The sequence below is a fragment of the Nilaparvata lugens genome, chromosome X (genome assembly GCF_014356525.2).
Source record: "Nilaparvata lugens isolate BPH chromosome X, ASM1435652v1, whole genome shotgun sequence".
Lineage (NCBI taxonomy): Eukaryota > Metazoa > Arthropoda > Insecta > Hemiptera > Delphacidae > Nilaparvata > Nilaparvata lugens.
Window position 1 is genome coordinate 105041222 of NC_052518.1, and position 22170 is coordinate 105063391.

Consider the following 22170-nt stretch of genomic DNA (forward strand, 5'->3'; position numbering starts at 1 on the left):
ATTGGTCAATTATTGTAGTCTGCTTGCTTCTCTGCGCATGCGCTGATAGTTTGTTTACCATGGCATAGAATACATAACCAACAATGATGTTTGATAACCATTCATTAAATGAACTTTTCTCGATAGAAAATTTGAGAGTAATGGAATAAAAGAAATTTACACTTTTCTAGACGGTAGGTTTGTAAAACAGCCTTTCTTCTTCCACGCAGCTAGTAAACGACACATTTTAGTGTAAATCAACTTCATATGTGCGCGCCAAAAGCTTGAACCAACGATTTTGAAATGGCGTTCAATGGGAACATTTTGCACTAGTCACGTGATGGAACAATTTTCGATTGGAACTGGAACAATTTACTGTACACAGAACGTACACATTGTAATTGAATGTAAATCAGTTTTCGCCCCACTTGGATGTAATGAGCTGGTTTACGTGCGTCATATGGAGGCCGAAAGTGATTGTTTTCTGGCCAGGCCGGTAAAATTTTTACGGCCCTAGGGCTGTAAAATAACCTTGAAGTCAGCTGATTCTGATTTGATGTGAATTTCATACTTGAAAAAGATGATTCACACAAGTAGGTGGAGCTGGGCATAGCTTTCAACCTCAATGCAACTTGAATAATTACTAGATATTTTTCTTTGGGGACTTGAGGCCAAATATTTCCAGTTGTGGAGAGTGATCTGAGAGACAAGGTCATTTTAAAAATCTACAAATTCCATTTCAACTGAAGCCTGATCCCACCAAATTGTTTCACAACACAAGCTGCAAAACCTTCTGCATCGATCTCTACGAAAGGACAGTTTACGAATTGTACCATATTCGATATGCTTTTAAAATCTTGAAATCGTTGATAAAACTGTTGTCTCAAGTCTGAATTGTAACGTATTCTTGGTTATTTGGTTAATGCTGCGGTGCTGTGGAGGATTTTTCTCGTCATTGATTTTCTTCAGACTGGAAAAGTGTTTATATTCAAACTGGACGACATTCTTTTCCCACATCTCAAGCTCCTTGGAAAACGATTTTACAGTTCAAATCATTCCACCGATGTCCTTATCTTTCCCTTGAAGCTGCAAATTTTAATCATTCAACTTCTCAGTTATATCTGTGATAAATGCAAAATTTTGTAGCTATGTTTCTCAATGCATGGTAGACAACCCAAGCATTTCTGTGCGCTACCAAAAACTACCCCACGAGCTACCGGTATCTCGCGATCCACTGTTTGGCGACCACTGTATTTAACTAATCTTGTGTGTGGAGTGATTTCGGATAGGGTCCATTTTTAACACTCAGTGAGTAGTTAAAAAACGAGAAATTCCTCACAAAAATAGATTACAGTGTCAAAGTTATCAATACATTTGAACATTTATAATGTATTATACTTTTACTAATGAAGCCATATGTACAGTATCATAGTTGATGACTCTTCAAACCTTGACGAAAGTCTCCTTCCGAAGAGAATGAAGCCATCAAAATACTAAGTAATTGATTTTTATCATGACTAAAAACATTACCAATTATTATTGCTAGCCATCAAGTGTTTTTTATTTGAGTTTATTGTTACTGTACACTTCTTTACAAAATCAATTGAAATTCTTCTTTCCTAAATTAATTGAAATTTATGAAAAATTCATGAGTAATAATTGTAAAAATCCATGAGGAATTCAAGGTATTTTTCCCAATTGGTTAAATCATGAGGAATTCAATGTACTCCCGGTTTTCCTGGTAGGTGGCTAACCTGTCTAATCTAATCTCATCCTCTTTGTATGTGCCAACCATACAAGACGTTGTATCTGCTAACCTGTGGTGTCCAGTTTCCCTATTCTGTTCCCTATCTATGAATTCCTCACTCGATCCATCCTTGCAATTCCTGCGCCAGAAATCCATTTCCCCATCATTAACTTATTTACTGTATCTTTTTGTTAATTTTTCTTGTTTCAGAGCCATAGAGAAATACTCTGTACAATGGAATTATGATTTATGGTATCCACTATCTTCTATAAATGGCAGTAGGGAAGCAGAGAATCGGTATCGCTGTTCTTCTATCTTAATCCACTCTCATTATAACGTGAACCTCACTATAGCACAGTTCTGATTATTGAAACAATAATTCCATCATACTAAATTTAAGCCTCATTTTTGGCAAAAGCTTCAATCAATATATGCATAGTAATGGTGTATTAATTAATTTCATCTTCAAATACGAACGGATATGTATCACGTTGATCCATTTTATCTAATATTTATACAAGCACATTCTCCGTTTTCTTAGTAAACAGCGTAAAAGTATGATGTGTTATATGATGAATAGCTTATATCATCAAAAACACAGCGTAGCTGGAAAAGGATAGTGCTATCCGCTTTATCGAATGATAGACAAGGATAGCAACACCAATATTAATCAAATACGTGTGCAGGATTCATCCCTCAAATATAGAGAATCAGAGAATCACCCGTGAAATAATTCGTGCTATCACTCCGGTTCTAAATCCAATGCGGTGGAACGTTTTTTTTCAGGCATGATGAAGAGAGAAAACGTGAAATTGTTAGAGAAAGAAGCACGTGGCGTGGTGTGTACACAGGTAACCAAATGTAATCAATCAAAATTGCCTCTCTACATCTGTTTTACGTTTACCCCGCATTCTCTTCATACATTCAAATCCGAATTCCATCGCTCGGCCACAGAACGAGTTGAAATGAATGTGTTTCCTCGATGCGATAATATTGGCTATAAAGTTTTATGCCAAGTCTTATCTTTTTCGCGTTTATCCACCTCAATATTTGTTCTCTCACTCAATCACTGCAATGAATAATATGGCTGCACCGCACCAAACATCGTTTTACGAGTTCCATGAAAAACGTGTTCGTCGTCAAAAATCCATTTCAAACACTTTTCAGTTTTCTCTGATGAATGTAAACCTTGACACAAACATCAACTGTGTAGGTCTACTCCATCTCCATCCTTTCCACATCCACAGTCATTAAAAATATCAAAACCTCAATAATGTGCTGCTGGCACACTAAACGTTTCTCATTGCTCACAATGACTCATAAATTCAATAGAAATCAACAATCTTTATTGTTGTGCTCCTGAATTGTTGCAATAAACTCAGCCCACATCGGATTGGGATGGTTTTATATTCAGGTAGATATTCCGTGAAAAATGTAATTGTATCCCAAGCACACTAAATACGAGATACCTATTCCATCAACAACTGGTCTAAAAACCAAAATTTGGATTGGTTTGGTTTTCAAATCAAGAGTTTGGATCTGAGATATGCATGATGAACATGCATTATACCATAGAGTAAATATAGCATTCCATAGATATCCCATGGTATAGGGCGTTTGTTTATGTTCCAAATTTCAATGTTAACTCAAGCCGATAATACAAGTAGTTGTTTTGTGGTTAAGCTATGTGATAATTATTGTAGTCTCTCATACTGTTCCGTTCTTACACTCCTACACACTACCAACAACACAGTGAAATTAAACAGTAGTCGACAAAAATCGGCATAAAATTTGGAACATAAACTACCTATACCATGAGATATCTTCTCATGCTACATCTTTTCTCTATGCTAATTTTCCATCAAAACATGAGTATTTAAGCTGATAAAATGTCTCTCCCAAAGTTAAAATGTATCTGCAGATCCCCGATTAGATTGACGTGAATTGAGGTTGAAAATAGAACACTTAAGTTCAATTAAAATTTTTTCATCCGAATAAATGGCGTCGCATTCCAGCTTACGGTGGAAAGTAATGGATTCAATAATCTATAATAACATCGCGTTTAACGTCAAAATCATTTTTTGCGAGAGAAGTAATTATTTAGAGTTGCGAACTTCTCGTCGTTTGAAGCTTTTCCCTTCTGAAAATATTTTTTCTCGGCACAATATTATTCCCCTTCGGGAGACGTCACGTCATCTCTCTGTCTTCCTCTCCCGCTCTCTCAATCGTTCCCTCTCTCTTCAAAGAGCTTCTTCATAAATCTCCCCTCACTACAATAAAGAGTTACATCAATTCAAGTGGTATTTTATATTGAGGATTCCCCATGACAGATCTCTCTCAGCTCTTTGACCGCATGTTATTGCAATAGCGAAAATACCTTTTGGACGTCTACATTTTTAGCTTCCCTGACCACATAGCTTCATTGTATTTCTTCATCATAATTTTATTTGATTATTTTCATTACGTTGAGTCGAATAATGCATTATTGTACATTTCTAAAAACCTCTGGGCCTAATCGTTTTCTTGAAAAGAGGGAATAAAAAAAGTAAATTCGTATGGCTTTTGTTGGTGGGGAGTCCCTTGCGGGAATGTTCCACCACCTGAATATATAATTTAAGCCGTCAATGGGCCTTACGACTGTCATACTTCAGCCGGGACCGACAGTTTAACTTGCCCATCCGATAACACGGGAGTGATCTGGTTAAAAAACTTTTGGTTGGAAAGAGGGAATAATACAGATATCTCGTTTTAAAATTATCACCTACATGAATGTGATTAAATTTCCATGTTGATGATAATATATTATCTTCTTGTGCAATTTTTTATCTATGATAAGAGCTTGAAATGTGGACATGAATTCTCAGTGGACAATGGTGGATGAACTTTGATTAAAAGTGGAATATTCTCTCACCTTGTGACAAAAAGTATTGTCACAAGCTGTGACAAGTGAAGTTGGTTTCAATACAAGTGAAGTAGGCTTCAATACAAGTGAAGTAGGCTTCAATACAAGTGAAGTAGGCTTCAATACAAGTGAAGTAGGCTTCAATACAAGTGAAGTAGGCTTCAATACAAGTGAAGTAGGCTTCAATACAAGTGAAGTAGGCTTCTATACAAGTGGAGCAGGCTTCAATACAAGTGAAGTAGGCTTCAATACAAGTGAAGTAGGCTACAATTCAAGTGGCACTTGACAAGAGAAATGCAACATCTTCACAAATAATTGAGTGAGCAGTGAAATGAAGGATATTGAAGAGAGGCGAGCAGCTCCTTTGATGTGCACTCAGTTTCAATTTCCTCAAATCGAATACCGAAGTTCAGAGAATGCTCGAATCAGATAACAAGATGTAAACTTACAACCACTCACTCACTGTCTGCAACCCAACTTGTATGTTTAACACGAAACTATAGTGAAATCCACGATAAAATGGCAGTGGAGATGAATATAGGAGAAAGGCGTTGCCGATTCTCTGCCTTGCCACTGCCTTCTATAGAGGATAGCTGCTACTGGTATAATTGATGTAATAGTGGCCCATATGAATAAAACCAGAGCAAATGCTCATGAGCAAAAGCATTGAGCATAAGGTTTTGCTTATGAGCAAAAGGTAGAAGCAAAAGCATTTGCTCATTTTGATATGAATAAGCTTTACCTTATACTCTTACCTTATGCTCCTGAACTCTGGAGCAAAAATGCTCACGTATTTTAAAGATTTTTCATCAGCTGATTCGCTTTTGTAGCCTTAATTTGTATTTATAGCTCACGGAAGCGCTAAATATGCAAACAGGGGGCACCGCTTGTGTTTGCGTCGTCTGCTCTGTTTTCTATTTTTTATGAATACAGTTTTAGGTTAGTTGAGTTTAGAATTTTGAAATAATAGCGTGAAAAAATGTCATCTCTGTAGTAATCTTCAGCATATTCTTATAATATCAATAGCCTTCTTATAATCGTCTACACTCTCATATTCTTAAATGCGTATTTTCTATTTTGTGATGGCTATCTTTAAAACAGGTAGCTTTTGTATTTATTCTTTTGTAGGAATAATGGTGATATATATCATGGTTGAATCTTTGAATCTAAAAAGAGTTTTATAGTTCTACACTATTGGTTGTAATAGTATCTGGTATAGTTTCCTCTTCCTCATACGAATTAGTAGAGCCATTTTACTATGAGCAAAAGGTGATAAGCTGCTCTAGACTAGACTCACCTTTTTTGAAGCATTTGCTTCAAAAGTTGAGCAAATGCTCTAGTTTATTCATACAATTTTGAGCAAAAGCTTTTACTTTTGACCAAATGCTTAAACTTTTTTTTTTGATGAGCATGAGCAAAAGGTTTTGCTCACGTTTATTCATAGAAAATGAAGCAAATGCTCCATATTTTAGAAGTATGAGCAAATGCTCAACTTTATTCATATGGCCCATTAACTACCCATTGTTGTTTAAATTCATTATCATATTACATTCGTCAAGAAAATTTATTTTTTAATGATTGAATAATATATTTTCATAATTGAGATTAAACATCTTGTTAATATACATTTTCAGAGAACCATTTGAAAACGTTTCGGAGCTGGGAAAGGATGGCGCTATCTGCTCTGTCGAATGATAGACAAAGATAGCAACACCAATGTTGATCGAATACTGCCATTATAACGTGGACCTATAGGAAGATGATACAAAGAAGATCATCTTCCTCACTATAGGAAAATGATACAAGGATAATAGACAAGGATAGCAACACCAATTTTAATCAAATACTGTCATTATAACGTGGATGTCCACCACTATTGATATGCAGAATTTCTAGTAGATCGATGGGATGAACTGGCAGGATGCCACTAAAGGATGTTTCCTGCCCCCATTTTCAAAAGCCGCCAACCCAGGAAGCTCTCATTTAAGCAATCATTTTGTGCAGGAGGGTAGGCCGACCTAGGACCCTGAGAACCGGGCAATGTTCACATTCCACACAGGCATATGTCCACATTTTTCACTCCATTAAACCAACTGAAGCCTGCAACTTAACTCAACTTCAACTCAACCACTAACTCGCCCTCCCCTCCCCCCATCTTCCAACTCCCCCCTTTTCAAGCGTGCCATCCTTCAAATGCACCAACAGCCGTTGCTCAGATCATTCGTCAAATGAGACTTTAATTAAAATATAAAGTGGCACTACAGCTTCAGACCACTAACCAGCATGCAAAGGGATCAACGTTGAGCTATTGCCTCGGCAAAAATATTTCCCGTTCTGTTGAACAATTTGTTTTGTTTTTAAAAGAGACTCTTATCAGAGTTAAACTTGTTCAATTTGTTTTGTTTCTACAAGTTTCCCAAAGACTCTCATCAGAGTATAGGAATTGCAAAAAACAACAGTTCATAGATCACCGAACATTTTTCGACTTTGATGCTATAGGCCTAGTGAGACCCACGTTAAAATGGTTATGGAGGAAGATTGATTGATTGATAAATGCTCTATTTATGAGATTTACAATATCTGTAATGGCTCATACACTTATATACAATAGCTTACGATATAGCAAAGATCTGAATGAATTTACATAAAATAGTAATTATGGAACTGTATATTATATGAGAAAAAAGAATTTGGAATTACTATAGAAAACTAAATTACATGAATTACTAAAGATAGTAGAACAGCGATGCCGTTACTTTCTTCTAATGGCAGTGCAGGTGGATTGATTGATTGATTGAGTACTTTATTTATGTAGATTGCAATATATACTGGCGTATACACTTATATACAATACAGCAAAATTATAGATGAATTTACATAATATAGACTTGGAAAATAATTATTGAACTGTATATGATATGAAAAAAGCAATCTGTAATGACTGTAGATAATTATATTGTTATGCATCTACATGAATTGGCGGAGCTTTGTACATATCAATGTCCATTCTTCGGAAAGAATATTAAAAATATCCTCCCCACTAACTCTCTACCAAAACGTTAATTTCATTAATTAAACTAAGGATCTACTTATTAATGGAAATATTGTAAAAGTTTTAATTAATATGAATATTTAAGAGAAAAAAAACAGAAACTTGATAAAGTAAAATAATTATATAGGTAAATAAGATCAAATTATTGATTAATAAAATGAAGTAGGATAGGAGAACAGTGTTGTCGATTCTTCATTCTCTGCCTTGCCACTACCTTCTATTTCTGATGTAATATCAACTGCTTATTCTTATTTGAAATAACCTGCTGTATCCTATACGTCAAGAAAATATAGATTTCAATGATCAAAATAAGACTAAATAATAATAAATATTTTGTCAATTTATTATATTTCTGAATTTCTAAAAACGGTCTGGAATGGTTGTGGAGCTAGAAAAGGATAGCGCTATCTGCTTTGTCATGAGATAAACAAGGATAGTACTACCAATGTTAATAAAATACTGCCGTTATGAAGTGGACCTCACTATTACAGTTTTGTTATGAAAAAAGTGCGAGAGAGCGGAAGAGAGAGAGAGAAGGTAAGTGAGAGAGTTTAACCTTTTTCATGAATGGTGGAGAACTGAACATTCTTTTCAAATTTTCTGTCTCAATGTAATATCATTGAGGATATGATGATGTTAATTAGTGTAAGAGTATGAGATAATGTCAAAAGCTGAGCCTCTTCATGGAAATTTTCCTCACGTATGCGAAAATTCCTGATTATTTACCATGTAAGAGTATTTCGCTTTGGCATCAAAAATTGTAGGAATTTTGATCAAACGGCATATTCTCCCCAGTTATCTCGAGAATAACAGGATAAATATTGACGTTGTTACAGAGTTAATTAACTGTCGGCTTTCCACCCCATCAGAATCCAATACAATCTCCAGTAAATCCAATAAAATCTCCATTGAAGAATTTCTGAATACATTTCAGAATTTATTAATTACATCAGGATGTGGGAAGGAGCAGAACAATATTGTTTCCTATTCAGAATCCAATAAAGTATATTTTGCACCTAGAGCAGAAAATGAGATTTTTCCGGCTCGAAATCGGTTTTCAAGTCCGAGGCCATAGGCCGAGGACTAGAAAAGATTGTGAGCCGGAATAGTTATTTGTGCAACTAGTGCGCAAAGTGCAACTTTGCTGCACCGAAAGAAACGTTTACGCACGAGTCATGTCAGATATTGTTGCCCTTCCTGTGTGACCCTCTAACCAATTTTAATTCAAATTTGTTGTGAAAGTTGGAATTTGGAATGTAATTTGAGTGTTGGAATCTTGAATTTCGAATACTGATATTTGTTAGAGAGGGAAGATATGGAAGTCAAAATTTTGTGGAGAGATGCTAGATAAGGAGATGTTTGCAGTAGAGATGCTAGAATATTTTATATAATTTTTACTGTTCCAATTGATTTTTTAAATTCCTCTTGAAAGGAAGAGGAATTTATTGAACTGAATAATAATTGTTACTATAACAATAAGCTTGACTTATGAAGCATTCAAGCCCATTCATCTATTAGAACATTATGTGATTCTATATGTACTGCACACGGTATATAGAAGAAGACGGTAGATGTCACGCACATGTTTGTGCTGAATTTCCGGTGTCGCTGACGTCATTTTATATACAATCATCTGGTTTTAACAAATAAGTTTTATAAATTGCCAATAGGTGTTAAAAACATCGGTTGGTGGCGATGACGTAATCTAGCTGGCTGGCCACTGCGCACACATTTCATGACCCCTACCGTTTTCATCTAAATACCGTGGTACTGCACATGTATATGTTGTATACCTCTTATTTCTCTTATTTGCTATGTTGAACTAAGTTGTTATGTATAGTGACATAGTTGAAATGGCTAGAAAGTTTCATGAACCATTCCAAGCTCTGCTGTTTATCTATTAGAAAATTCTGTGATTACATGAAAATTGCTAAAATATGAGCAAACAAGCACAAAAAGTAGCTGGACTACTATATTAAAGAATAGTAACAACAATAATGATCGATGAATTTACAGTAATTTAACCTTTACGATGTGAGAGCTCCATATTTACCGAATATTGCAGCGTGGAAAATCCGATCGGATATTCGTCACCTGTTTTAGACAGCAAACTCAAAAACTAATTAATGAATATTGATCAAAAGAGGAACACAGGGTGCGGCATCCACGAAAAAGCGCTGGGGAAAATATCGCTAATAGAATTAATTGAAAGGCAAAGTGGTCATCTTTGTGAAGGGGCATTTTCACGAGAGAGTTACCTTTGTTGATACAAATGGCTTTTGATGATCACAGGGGTTAAACAGCGAGCTGCTATTAAAACATTTCTAGTTTGTCCTCTCAGAAGAGGGGACTCTCAGGCATGCCACAGGGTGGCAAAACTCCATCTAGATGACAAAAATCCAATGAATTCCTAGCGTTCCAGACTTAACGCAGTTTACCCGAGCCCAGCAAAACATATTACCACTTTCGCAAAATAGCCCTCGAATTATTCGGGTGAAAGCTGGAGCACGGTGCGAGAATTACATTAATTAATAGATATATCCGTCAGGAATTCCTCAAAGACGGCCTTTGACCAAGCGAGTTATTTACTGAGAGCCATTTCCCGCTACCTCCATACTTACGATTTGGCATTGTTGCGAAACAACCTGGAGTTATTTGTAGCCAAATAATATGCAATATACTTGCAGAATTATTATTCAAAACTATGAAGGAGCATAATTATAAGCTTCCAAGATCTTATCCATAAATTGAAGTCCACGCTATATAATGGCAATATTTGATTGACATTGGTGTTTCTATCTTTCATTCGAGAAGCAGATAGCGCTGTCCTTTTATACCTCCGAAACGTTTCCAGATCGTTTTTCCGCAATTTAGAAATATTATTAATCGAAAAAAAATATTTTATCTCATTCATTGGAAGATTGTTTTTATTCAATCATTGAAAAATATACTCTCTTCACGATTAAAATATCAAATTGAATGGAAAAGACTAAGAAATTGTCAAAAAACCACTGATTTATTGATAATTAGAAAGACCGGTTTCAGTTATTACACCATTGTCAATCTCTGATAAACTAAAACTAAATACAAGAGCAGCAGAATTGGATAACAATCCCATATTTAGGCCTTGTATCTGATAAGATAGGTAGGGAATTGAAGAGGAATGGATTCCATGTTGCTTTCAAGACCAAACCGATTTTAAATAGTCTATTTAGCTGGAGTAAAGACAGAATTGATATTTGGGATAAAAGCGGGGTGTACAAACTTAAATGTGATGATTGTAATGCTTGTTACGTGGGTCAGACTGGTAGAAGTTTCAAAAGTAGAATTAAAGAACACATCAAAGATTGGAATAAACAAAATGGGGAATCTAACTTTGCAGAACATTTTGATAACAAATAATCACAAGTTCATAGTTAAGGAGAATGTTGAGTTTCTGCATGTTAATAACAAAGGCAGATCTTTGAATATTCTAGAGGCTTTAGGAATAACAAGAGTAATTAAGGAAAATCCCCAGTATAGTTTAAATGACCAGATTCATTTCAACCAGTACAACACTACGAATTTAGTTTTATCATAAACATGTAAGCATACATTAGTCAATAGTTTTTCCATTTACATATTTATTTTATTATCTTTCACATTTGTTTTCTTGGTTTATTTTGTACTGAAAGTAAATTTTATTATCATGGCGATTCTGTTGCTTAAGCCGCCATTTTGTCACACCGTTGAGGGGGAGGAGACTGTCTAGCTAGGCCAATGGCAGGCGTTCATGCCCTCGACCAATAGCAGTACTCGCCTACTAGTATAAATTCTGCTGCTCTTGTATTTAGTTTTAGTTCATCAGAGATTGACAATGGTGTAACAACCGAAACCGGTCTTTCCAAGTATCAATAAATCTGTGGTTTTTGACAATTTCTTAGTCTTTTTCATTCAATATGAATAATTACCACAATATCAACTTCTCAACTACACAAAAAATTAAAATATAATTTCAAAAAAGAATGAACAGATCAGATTTATTTCATCAGATATACCGGTATGAGCTATTCTTTCTAGAAGATAGCTTCTGGCAAGCTTCTGACCTCAATATCGGGAAATTCTTTCGTGGATTGACTATTGACGAGGCATTGAAGTTTTGTTTCATATTATGCTTAGGAAGTGGATGATCTACTTGACCAAATGTCAATTTTTTTTGGTCTTCACACTGAGGTTCAAATTCCGAGGCAAAAATGAAATGATAAATGATATTTTCCATTACACAAACATTATTCTGAAATGTAGCAAACTCATGGTCTGGAATGCACACCTGACATTCTGAAATTCTTCCAAACATAAATGCAATCCAGTGTGGATCGAACATCTCCAATATACATAAAGACAAATAAATCCTTCAAAAATTGAAAATATCTTAAATTAAAATCATTTACCTGATATTGTAGGTGATCGCAACAAGGCAGTCTTCCTCTGTAGGATTGAACACCTAGAAAACATTTCAAAGTAACAATTTTTGCATTTAATACCAAATAATATAGGAATGGTCGGTTATTTGTATCTGTTACAATTGTAATGAATTGTCAATCGTTTGCAGAGTTAGTAAATAATAAATAGCATCATCGATCCCATATCATAAGATGGGACTTCTACATATTCTGTAACTTATGTATACTGGGAATAATCTGATAATATTATTGAAAATTGAAATTTTACTTGGCCAAAACCACGAATGGTCAAGTTCAATCATGGGGAAAAGATAGCATTGATAGCAGATATCCTATGGTATAGGGTGTATATGTCTCAAATTCCACTATTAACCCAAGCCGATAGTCCTAGTAGTTGTTTTTCGTGAATCTATGTGACGCTGGTAGCCTCTCTCATACTGTGCTGTTATTACACTCTCATCCGATAGATAGACACTCTCACTCTCTTTTGGTGGAGAGTTAGTGGGAAGGATACTTCGAATATTCTTTCCGAAGAATGGACATTGATATGTCCAAAGCTCCGCCAATTTATGTAGATGCATAGCAATATAATTATCTATAGTTATTCAAATTGCGTTTTTTCATATCATATACAACTCAATAATTATTTTCTTAATTTATAGTTTGTAAATTCATCCAATATTTTTCTGTATTGTAAGCTATTGTATATAAGTGTATAAGCCAGTATATATATATTGTAATCTACATAAATAAAGCACTCAATCAATCAATCCGACCAAAACAGTAATACAGACAGTATTCGACAGTAATTGGCTTGAGTTGACAAGAAATCGGCTTAGGGTATTTTTATGCCTCTTTTTCTATGGTTCAATGCAAATAAATTTATTCGAATAGAAGATGTAAGGAAGAATGAGCAATATTCAATTGTTTCAATAGAATGTCATGATGCTCTTGAAAAGTTTCATTTAAAAAAATTTGTTCGTAAAAGTTTTTCACGAACTGAGATGTTTGGAATCTCTCCATATGAAATGAAAAAATATAGTTTCTACATAATAAATTATGTGGAACTGACAACACCTCTCTGACTTCACCTTATTATAGTTTGTCAAATGAATTTTGAAATAAATTAGATATAAAGTTCAAAACATAAAATTTATGCCTCATGCAAGGTCATTTGGCAGGCAAAAATCAAGTTATGCCTGGCATCGACCTATAACGGAATGTACATTCATATCTCATCACGGTCGTGTGTTAATGAGAAGGATATTATTTTATAAGTCCTTTTCGGAGAATCGACAATTAATGTCGAAACACCGTCAATAAAAATAAAAACAGTATAAAAATCTTTTAGTACCGTTTTATTAAAAACTAAATATTTTAACTACTAGTTTCGACTATAGGTCATTTTCAAGTTAAAATGTGAAAAATAAACAAATTGATACTAGATAATATGAAAATATGCTTAATTTATTTCTTATTCATTATTATTTGTGGTTGAAGTTATTAGATTTTAATGATATTTACTTTTAATTTTATCAAAAATAATTTTCGACTATGGTCGTGACTAGTCGTTGAAATATTTAATAAAACGGAACTAGAAGTTTTTTATATTGTTTTCATTTGAATCAAGTAGCTCATATAAGCAAAGTCTTTATAAATAAAGAACTCCAATCCAATCTGATCACATTATATCTGTGCGCAAGTCTGAAAATTGCTGATAAGGGCACCCACAGCAAAAACCGTATGTTGAGAGAAACTATTTTCTCTCTGTAGGATAGCTCCATGGATTCAGCAGAGATGAAGGATGAAGGATTCCGAAAGTGAAAATACTCCCAGAGCTATTTCGGGATTGCCTTCATTGGTTGTATTTCACTACACTTAGTGGTGGAAAAGTTCTTCCCTTAAGTTTAGGTGACTACCAACCTTTAACCAGTAGCTTTCATGACGCTACTGCTGCATAAAACTGTGATCTTGTTGGTCTACATTGGCTATGCAAATGTTCCCCCCTGAAATTGGCCCTAGTGCAACAGTAAGTCCTAAGAACAGCGCATCAGAACGAATAAAGTATGAACATAATAAAACAGGGAAAGTCGCACTGTTTCGAGTGGGAACCACTCCCTTTTTTCATGGATAGTAAACCTTTTTTCTTCTATACCCCAATTTTTGCCACCCCAAACACTTGGTGGTCTCTCCCCTCTCAAAATAAAAAATGGCATAACAGCGAGCATATCTTAGAAATTTATCCGAGGGAGTGTATTGATTTTTTACGACTGAAAAAATCATGTATAGAATATTAAATGTAAGTATTTTCAATATAAGTTTGTCTATTTTCAACTTCCCCCTTGATTTTATTATTTAAATCATCCATCTTATTTCCTACTAGCAGGTGACCCAAGCTCTGCAAGGGTCCAATTGAAAACTTGACAAACTGAAAACTTTACCGGCAGAAATCTAGAAGAATTCAAAATAGGCCTATGAACATAGAACATTAAGAATCTATACGCAAAATGTCAAGTTGATCAGTTGAGTAGTTGAGACGTGATGATGCGTCATTCATGAATTTCCTATCCCGTACGTGTATAAGTCAATTCTTTTCTTCATTATTTTAATTATTATTATTATTAATCGTTTAACATAATTAGGCTAAAAAGAACGTAAACTGTGAATATGATTGATAAGAATTAACCAAGGAAATTTGAGGAAAGTGATCCCAATAATTCAGAATCGGCCCAAGTGTTGAGGGTGTCTATTAACAGTCCAGTAGGTAAAAGTGTGACAGATGCCTTTCTTATGAGGGTGAAATTTTTATTTTCGGTTGTAAATGTAAGTTTTCACTTCTCCAGACGTTGACCATCTGACATGTTTATATTCGTTCCATTTTGAGGTTTATGACTCACGTTTTAACGACTCTTTGTCGTAGAAAGTTTACGATGTTACACAGAGCATAAATTTGTCCAGAAACCATTTTAGTACATGGGTGACAAGTGACTCCATTTCATGGTCACCTTTTTTTTGACATTTTGTTTGGAGTCCAATCGCCTTATGATTACTGATGAATCATTGCCCTCAAGGTAATTGAAAATACTCCATTTTTTTCAAATATAGTATTCCAATAACTATATAAATTCATAATAGTTAATGTTTCCAAATAATGGTATTTGCGGACTAGGGACGTGCGGAAGCTCTTTATTTGGATAAAAAAAAGAATATATATATTGAACTAGAGTCATCGATAATAATTGGAATCTGCAATGTCAGATTATTCAATACGAAACCTTTCCTATTTTACATCAATTCTATCAATTCCAATTTAAAAATTATCAGTGATCAACTTCTAGAATGATCATAAATTTCTAATTCTTGTTCCACTATCAGTTTCATCCCCACCATTTAATGACAAAAATACGTCGTAGAAGAAAAACCGGCATAGCTCTTTCTAATTCCAAAAGTTTTGAAAATATAGTCAAATTATTCAAGTTATGTCCAAATATAATCCAAGTTTATTTCAATTTATAATTAATTGTTTCCTATTTTTCTTTATTCAGCAAAGCTTCTAATTATTTTTAACTCCACTTTTGAAATCCTTGTAAGTGGAAATACTGGAAAATTTAAACTAAATTTAAGTGAACCACATCTTTCTCAAAAGTCAAAGACTAGTTACTGTGATGAAGAAATATTGATTTTCGTTATAGAAGAGTTGAAATTTTCCAAGTAATTTAGTGTGATTTCGATTTTTTCCAAAGTCATTTATTGAGAATACTCCTATTGATGACGTGATTCATTTTCGAATCAAGAGAAAATTTCATTCACTCTTTTTTGATCTTATTACCTCCAGCAATCATTTTCAACGTGCTTCACAGCACAAAATGATAACTGAGTTGAATCTCGAATTAATTACATCGCTCACGCAGTGTTCTGTTCAGAAGTCAATAAATGGAAATCGCAAAATGTAAAACGATGTGTGATTGTTGAATAAATGAAGCCACATGATGGTGTGTACTCATTACAAGTTCGATCATCGTTAAATCATGCTGTCCTTGTTTCACCAACTGTGAGCGCTTTGTTTTTAAATGAAACAGACCTCGCAGCAGCTTAATAACGCTTCATTATGTCACCCTTTCATTTAATTACCAGACTTTTTCATCTCATAAAACTCGGATTCCTCTCACCATCAATTTATTATTATCGAATGAAAATAACCGATTATTGGCATTTGACGAGTTTTTACTGGTGGAGATGGTATATGGTCCACGTAATGGTAGTGAGGTCCACGTTATAACGGCAGTGGAGAAAGATAGAAAACAGCGTTGCCGATACTTTGCCTTGTATAGAGAATAGAAAATGATACCGGTGTATCTGATGTAATATTAACTGTTCAATCTTGTCAAAAATGATCGATATTATAATAGCGTTGCCATGTTGAAAATCTGGAGTGCAGAAAAAAATTTTCCCGCACTAGAGCGGAAAAGTGATTCTTTGCGTTCTGTAATCAGTGCAGCAATGGCCACTTTTCAAGGTAACTGTAGGAAAAAAATATTTTTCAATGGTTGAATCATAAATGGTTGAATTATATTTCTATATTGTTCAAAAACGATCTAGAAACTTGGCGGACCTAGAAAATGATAGCGCTATTTGTTTTGTCGATTTATAGAATTGTCGATTTATCAGTTTATATTTTAGAAAACATTGTAAACCAATGTTTATCAAATACTCCCCTTATAACGTAGACTTCACTAAAGAGTAACGTTTCCAAAATGAATCAGACGAAATTAAGTTGTCAGTAACATTAAACACGATTCTAGAATCGTTTGTCGTTTCAATATTCAGGATAATAGCTGTTTTGAGCAAATACCTATTGCAATATTGTAATATATTTTTCCCTCAATGAAATCAGAGAACTTCAAAATACAAAGTAGGAGATTCGCTTTTCTGAATGTTTGTGTCAAGTTAAAATTAACACTTTATTCCCTAACTAACTAACTCCCAGGTTATTCAAAAAGGAAGGAGGAGGTTGAATTTCCCAATATACAAAAAGGAAGAGAAAATTACAAATAAGAGATATTCATGAATGACCAATGTATCCGTAACTTGTAAATCGACGAAGCAGAGGTGGAAACGATGGTTTACCAAATTGGATAATTATCTCGGATAATATGAAGCTTGAATCACAGCCTATTAAAATGTGATATACAAGTAGGGGATGTTGAGAAGGAAATGTTAGCTAATTGATCTCTGCTTATCGTGATAATTCATCATCGATTTCCTATTAATTGATCTTGGGTTAGGGATTTAATCCTTGATCTAGTTGAGCAATAATTATGAATGATTGTTCACAACATTTTGTTAATCACCCTTGAAATCGCATATTGATGACAGAGCTTACAGCGTAAACTACGTTTAGGGAAACAACGGCTCGTACCGTTTACAACGGTAGTTTAGAACGCAATCAGATGGCTCACTATCGAAATAGATGGATTAGAAAAATCTTGTGAATATTAATGAAAAATAGTGATACTTATAGAGTAATAGCAGGATACAAGAGAAAGAGAAGGTACTAGATAATTGAAGAGGCTTTGATTCTGATTAAATTGAGAGAATCTTATGATCGATGATGGAATTCTTTTTGGAATTAAATCATTTTCTTTTGAAGATTCTTGAAAAAAATTTTATATTCCTAATGGCTTACAGTGAACTATTTGAGAGTCGGGTTTATAGAGCAATGACTTAACAGGTATAAACTAACTAGGAAAATGGAAATATAGAGCTTATTCCACAGGATTCGAAAAACTTATCCATGATCGCAGAAATATATCGTAATATATCTATATCAAAGGTCATCAATATTAATATATGGCGATTTTCTAACAAAAGTTGTGGTATATCTATGTTCAATTTTTACTCAAGTGGAGCTCTAAATTTAATTTTAAGGTTGATAAGAAGTTCTAGCTCCGTCAAATAAAGAATATTCTTATTTCATTTCATTTTCTTCTCCATATGTAGCGGCCGATGTGTTATGAATTACAGTACATTTTATAAAGAAACAAGTTTGCAGAAGCGCATAATTCAAAGTATGGAAGCTATGTGTATTATTCTTTGAAAATCGGGAGTTCACCGGATTGAATTCTTTATGAAGTTTGATAAAGTTGCATTGGTATAATGATATTCAGGGTTTGAAATGACTTTGAAACCACTAAATGATTCGGCTATAAGAATCAGACACACATTGAATTCACACGAATATCTTCAAAAACTGATTACATCTACTTAAAAACAGGGTTTTCAACATAATCAGGACCTTACAATGGTTTTAGCATAATCCTCATGAAACCACGCTAAGAATAGGTAGTACATTCACTTGCAATACGGTCTCATCTGTGCTATATCCGTTGCAAGATGAAATTTAGACCCATTTTTCTCCTCAGAGTATTTTTATTTGTTTTATTAGGAATAGTACACCCCTCGAGCTTATGCCTAGGGTTGTTCACTTTTATTTCATATTTTTTATCTTTGATTAAATGTTTGTTTGTGAAATAAATGAATTGATTGATTGAGTTTGTCAAGATTATTTTCAATTAATCAGGTAAAGGATACTCAGTGTACCGGAAACTGAAGTAATGATTAAATTGTTCTGGTGTAATGAAATACCATTAAGGGCTTTGGGCCTTTCATTTTCTTTGAATACAAGTAATGTCTATTGATACATCCATAATTATAATAGTAATGAATATGTGAAGTCATCGATGATTATAATTCCAACATTCATTGACAAATGAATGTTTACAAATATAATAAATTTGAAAAGGGTCAGTTAAGCCTGTAGTGCCGTCTCATGTGAGTGTGATTTAGTATATGACTAGATAAATAAAAAAATTACTCTATGACCATACGCAACTTATCAATTGTTTGACTAGATATCTGTACATTATTCTCAAGTCAGAGAATAAAAATATTAGAGAAATATTGGGAAAAATTGTTGAATACTTTCAAAGAACTTATTGTTAATAATCGAGATTGATGTGTTTGAAATGGGGAACAAATAATGCATTTAGCTCGCTTGCTAATATTGTGTGCCCGAAAAGGGGCGTTTCCCAATTGTTCCCATTGATATGTATAGATTGATTTAAAATAATTTCTGATTTCGAAGATTGTTCCCGTAAATTCATTCAACTTTATCAGATATTTGTAGGTATTCATGGAGAATTTATAAGTTGTTTAGCTATTAAGTGAGTTCTATAGCAAATATAATTGACTTGGTGAAAGTTATCTGGTATATTATCACTACATGTATTCACTATACTCATAGCAAATGAATAAATTTGATTTGATTTGATGTAAAAAACTGATGATATTAGTATGTTGATAGTGTATCTCAACGATTTTTCACATGGATGTTGAAAATTTGCGGAGAGTAGTGTAAAAAGGTATTTATAGTTCACGAGAAACGATGATATTATCGATGATATTACTCAAGAGAATATGAGAAGATCGTTGGTGATATCACGACAAGTAAATAGTGTTATAATACCTGGAAAGGAACAATAGATTTTTGAAGCAAAATGTATATAGTGTCATAGGATTCAGTGATAAAACACTGTTATATTAAGTAATAGAGTGAGAACGGAATATGTTGAACGTGGGAAAGTAGAGAAATGAGAGTATTCAACGCCTACTTTAGCTTCAAATCATATTCAAATGATTCATAAGAAATTGTTGGAATCATTTCTCAACGTTTTCCAAGAGGATAGCCGCCTATCTGTTTTATTAGGAGAGTATACTCTTCAATAGGAATATGAATTGGAAAAGTATGTACTCTATTTCTAAATATTATTCAAAACATTCTAAAAATCTCAATAGAAAGAGAAATAAAAATCTCAGTACCCTTTTTGAATAATTCAATCACAACATGTTTCAACATTGATGCCATTTTCCAGAAAAGAGATGAATATGCTGAAAATCATTGACACATACAACTTATTATTCTAAAAATTTCTTAAGTGTAACCTTGAGAGAGTGTACCTTAATTCAGCGAATAAATAATTTTAATTATCATGATTCACTATGGTATTGTACATCCAAGACTAAAAAGTTTGAGCAAATTAATTTCAATTCGCAGTGACATGCGATTGAACTCTTCCCATCAAATCGGGAACTTGACTGTAGGAAATTATATGTAGCTAGAAGGGGAGAAAAACGTGACTTCCATTGTCATATATAGGAAGTGAAATGAGTTTGAATGATGTTCAAACTAGCATTTGATTACAAAGTTGTATAATGTAGCTGAAAAAAGAATAACCAATGCGATAACAGAATGTTGACTCTCAAACTCAGTTTCAATTATCATAGCTTGAATAAATGTGATAACATCACATTATATTTGAATGTGAGAGCATTCACCTCAGTGAACGCAGAACCGACTTTAATTAAAATCTGTAGGAAAGAACCAGTTAAACTTGAAAGTTCTCGAGTATAAAAGCTTTCCGACAATATTCTGAAACATCTATGATAAAATAGAAATGAATAAATGATCGAGAGAAAAATGATTACCGAACTTTTTAAGCGCAAAGTATCCGAATTCTGTGATCTCCCGTATTCAAGAGCGGAAGTAGTTTGCATAATTGGAGAATTCAGTGATAATACCAATTATTCCAGAGAGGATATCACAAAATTTGTACATAATAATCACTCTAGTTTCAAATAAGAATACTCCAACAAGTTGTCAAGATGTAGAAAATAGAAAGTTGAGAACAATGTTTGTTTCGAAGATAATATTATCACTTTTTCAAACAGATAAACTCCTCGAAGTGATAATATCATGAAGGAGAAATGAGTAAAACAGTAATCACTTCACGTTTCGGAGAGAAAAATATAGTTTTGATCGAGTAGTCAAGTATTGATTAGTTTGAATAAAATATAGTTTATACAAAACGTCCAAGGATTTATAAGGATATACTCTATAGAAAAAGTTCAAGGATAATCTTTTTGAAGTGATAAGACTGGATCATGAATGAGAGAGATTTTGTACAAAAAACTGAGATCACAGCTTTATTATTCCGAAAAAAATATCGCAGTGTCTGAGAGAAAAACTTTATCGAGACTGGAAGATATCAGTGACATCAATCGATTACTGAATAAAAACGCTAAAAATCATCTCTGAAAATAGTGATCACTTCAATACTTCGAAGAGGATATCACAGTTTTATCCAACGCAAGGAATTGTTTGACGCAAGTTTCGTGAAACTAGGCTAACTTGACAAAACTTTTGAAAAAGACGATGAAACTGTTGTAAAATACGATGAAACTCACCTGCTGCCCTGGAGGAAGCGGAAGAAGGGTTTCGAGAGGAGGCTGGGCGCCCCAGTGGTCCTCAGGGGTCCCCAGGAGTCCCCAGACGTCCTCAGGAGTAAGAGATGGTGAGACAGTGGAATGCAACTTACGAATGGTGCTCACTGCTAGCCGGCACTCCCTTTTATACCCTGAACGGATTCTGCGCAATGGTCGCCTAGCAACGCTGTTAAATACTACATGATGAACCCCTACATACTCCCTCGTCAGCTACCGCCACCGCCTTTTGATATTTATTCCTATCAAATAGTCCTCAACTGTTGTTCTTAATCCAACAGGATTTTCGCGTTTCACTGGTCGTCAAGTCATCCGATACGGCTGATTGAGTCAGGTGTCAGGTCCACGTTATAATGGCAGTGCAGAAAGATAGCAGCGTTGCTGTTTCTTTGCCTTGCCACTGCCTTCTGTAGAGGGTAGCTGATATATCTGATGTGATATCAACTGTTCATTCTTGTTCAGAGTTGAGAAAGAATAAAAGAAAGAAGAAGTTAAAGGAGAGGAAGAAAAAGATGGAGAAGAAGAAGAAGAATAGGACAAGGTTTAAGACCTTGATGCGTCTCATGGTCGCTTTTTCCAAAGTTGGTTAAACTATTAAATCCGTTTAATCAATGTTTCGGAAGATAAAATCCCGTATTGAAAAGCAAGAGTGTTTCAAAACAAAACGCATAATGTGAACCTTAGTCCCTAATCAGACTCCTCCTCCTCC

General features: G+C 34.2%; 1 long non-coding RNA gene across 1 annotated transcript in view; it reads right to left on the bottom strand.

The window, feature by feature from the left end:
* The window catches only part of LOC120354891, an 87323-nt gene extending 65768 nt beyond the window's left edge, over positions 1-21555 (bottom strand). The window contains exons 1-2 of the long non-coding RNA XR_005573280.1: positions 21426-21555; positions 12111-12163 (exon numbers count right to left, since the gene is read on the bottom strand). This is a non-coding gene — a long non-coding RNA (uncharacterized LOC120354891). The remainder of the gene's footprint in view (positions 1-12110; positions 12164-21425) is intronic.
* Positions 21556-22170: the final 615 nt, after the last annotated feature.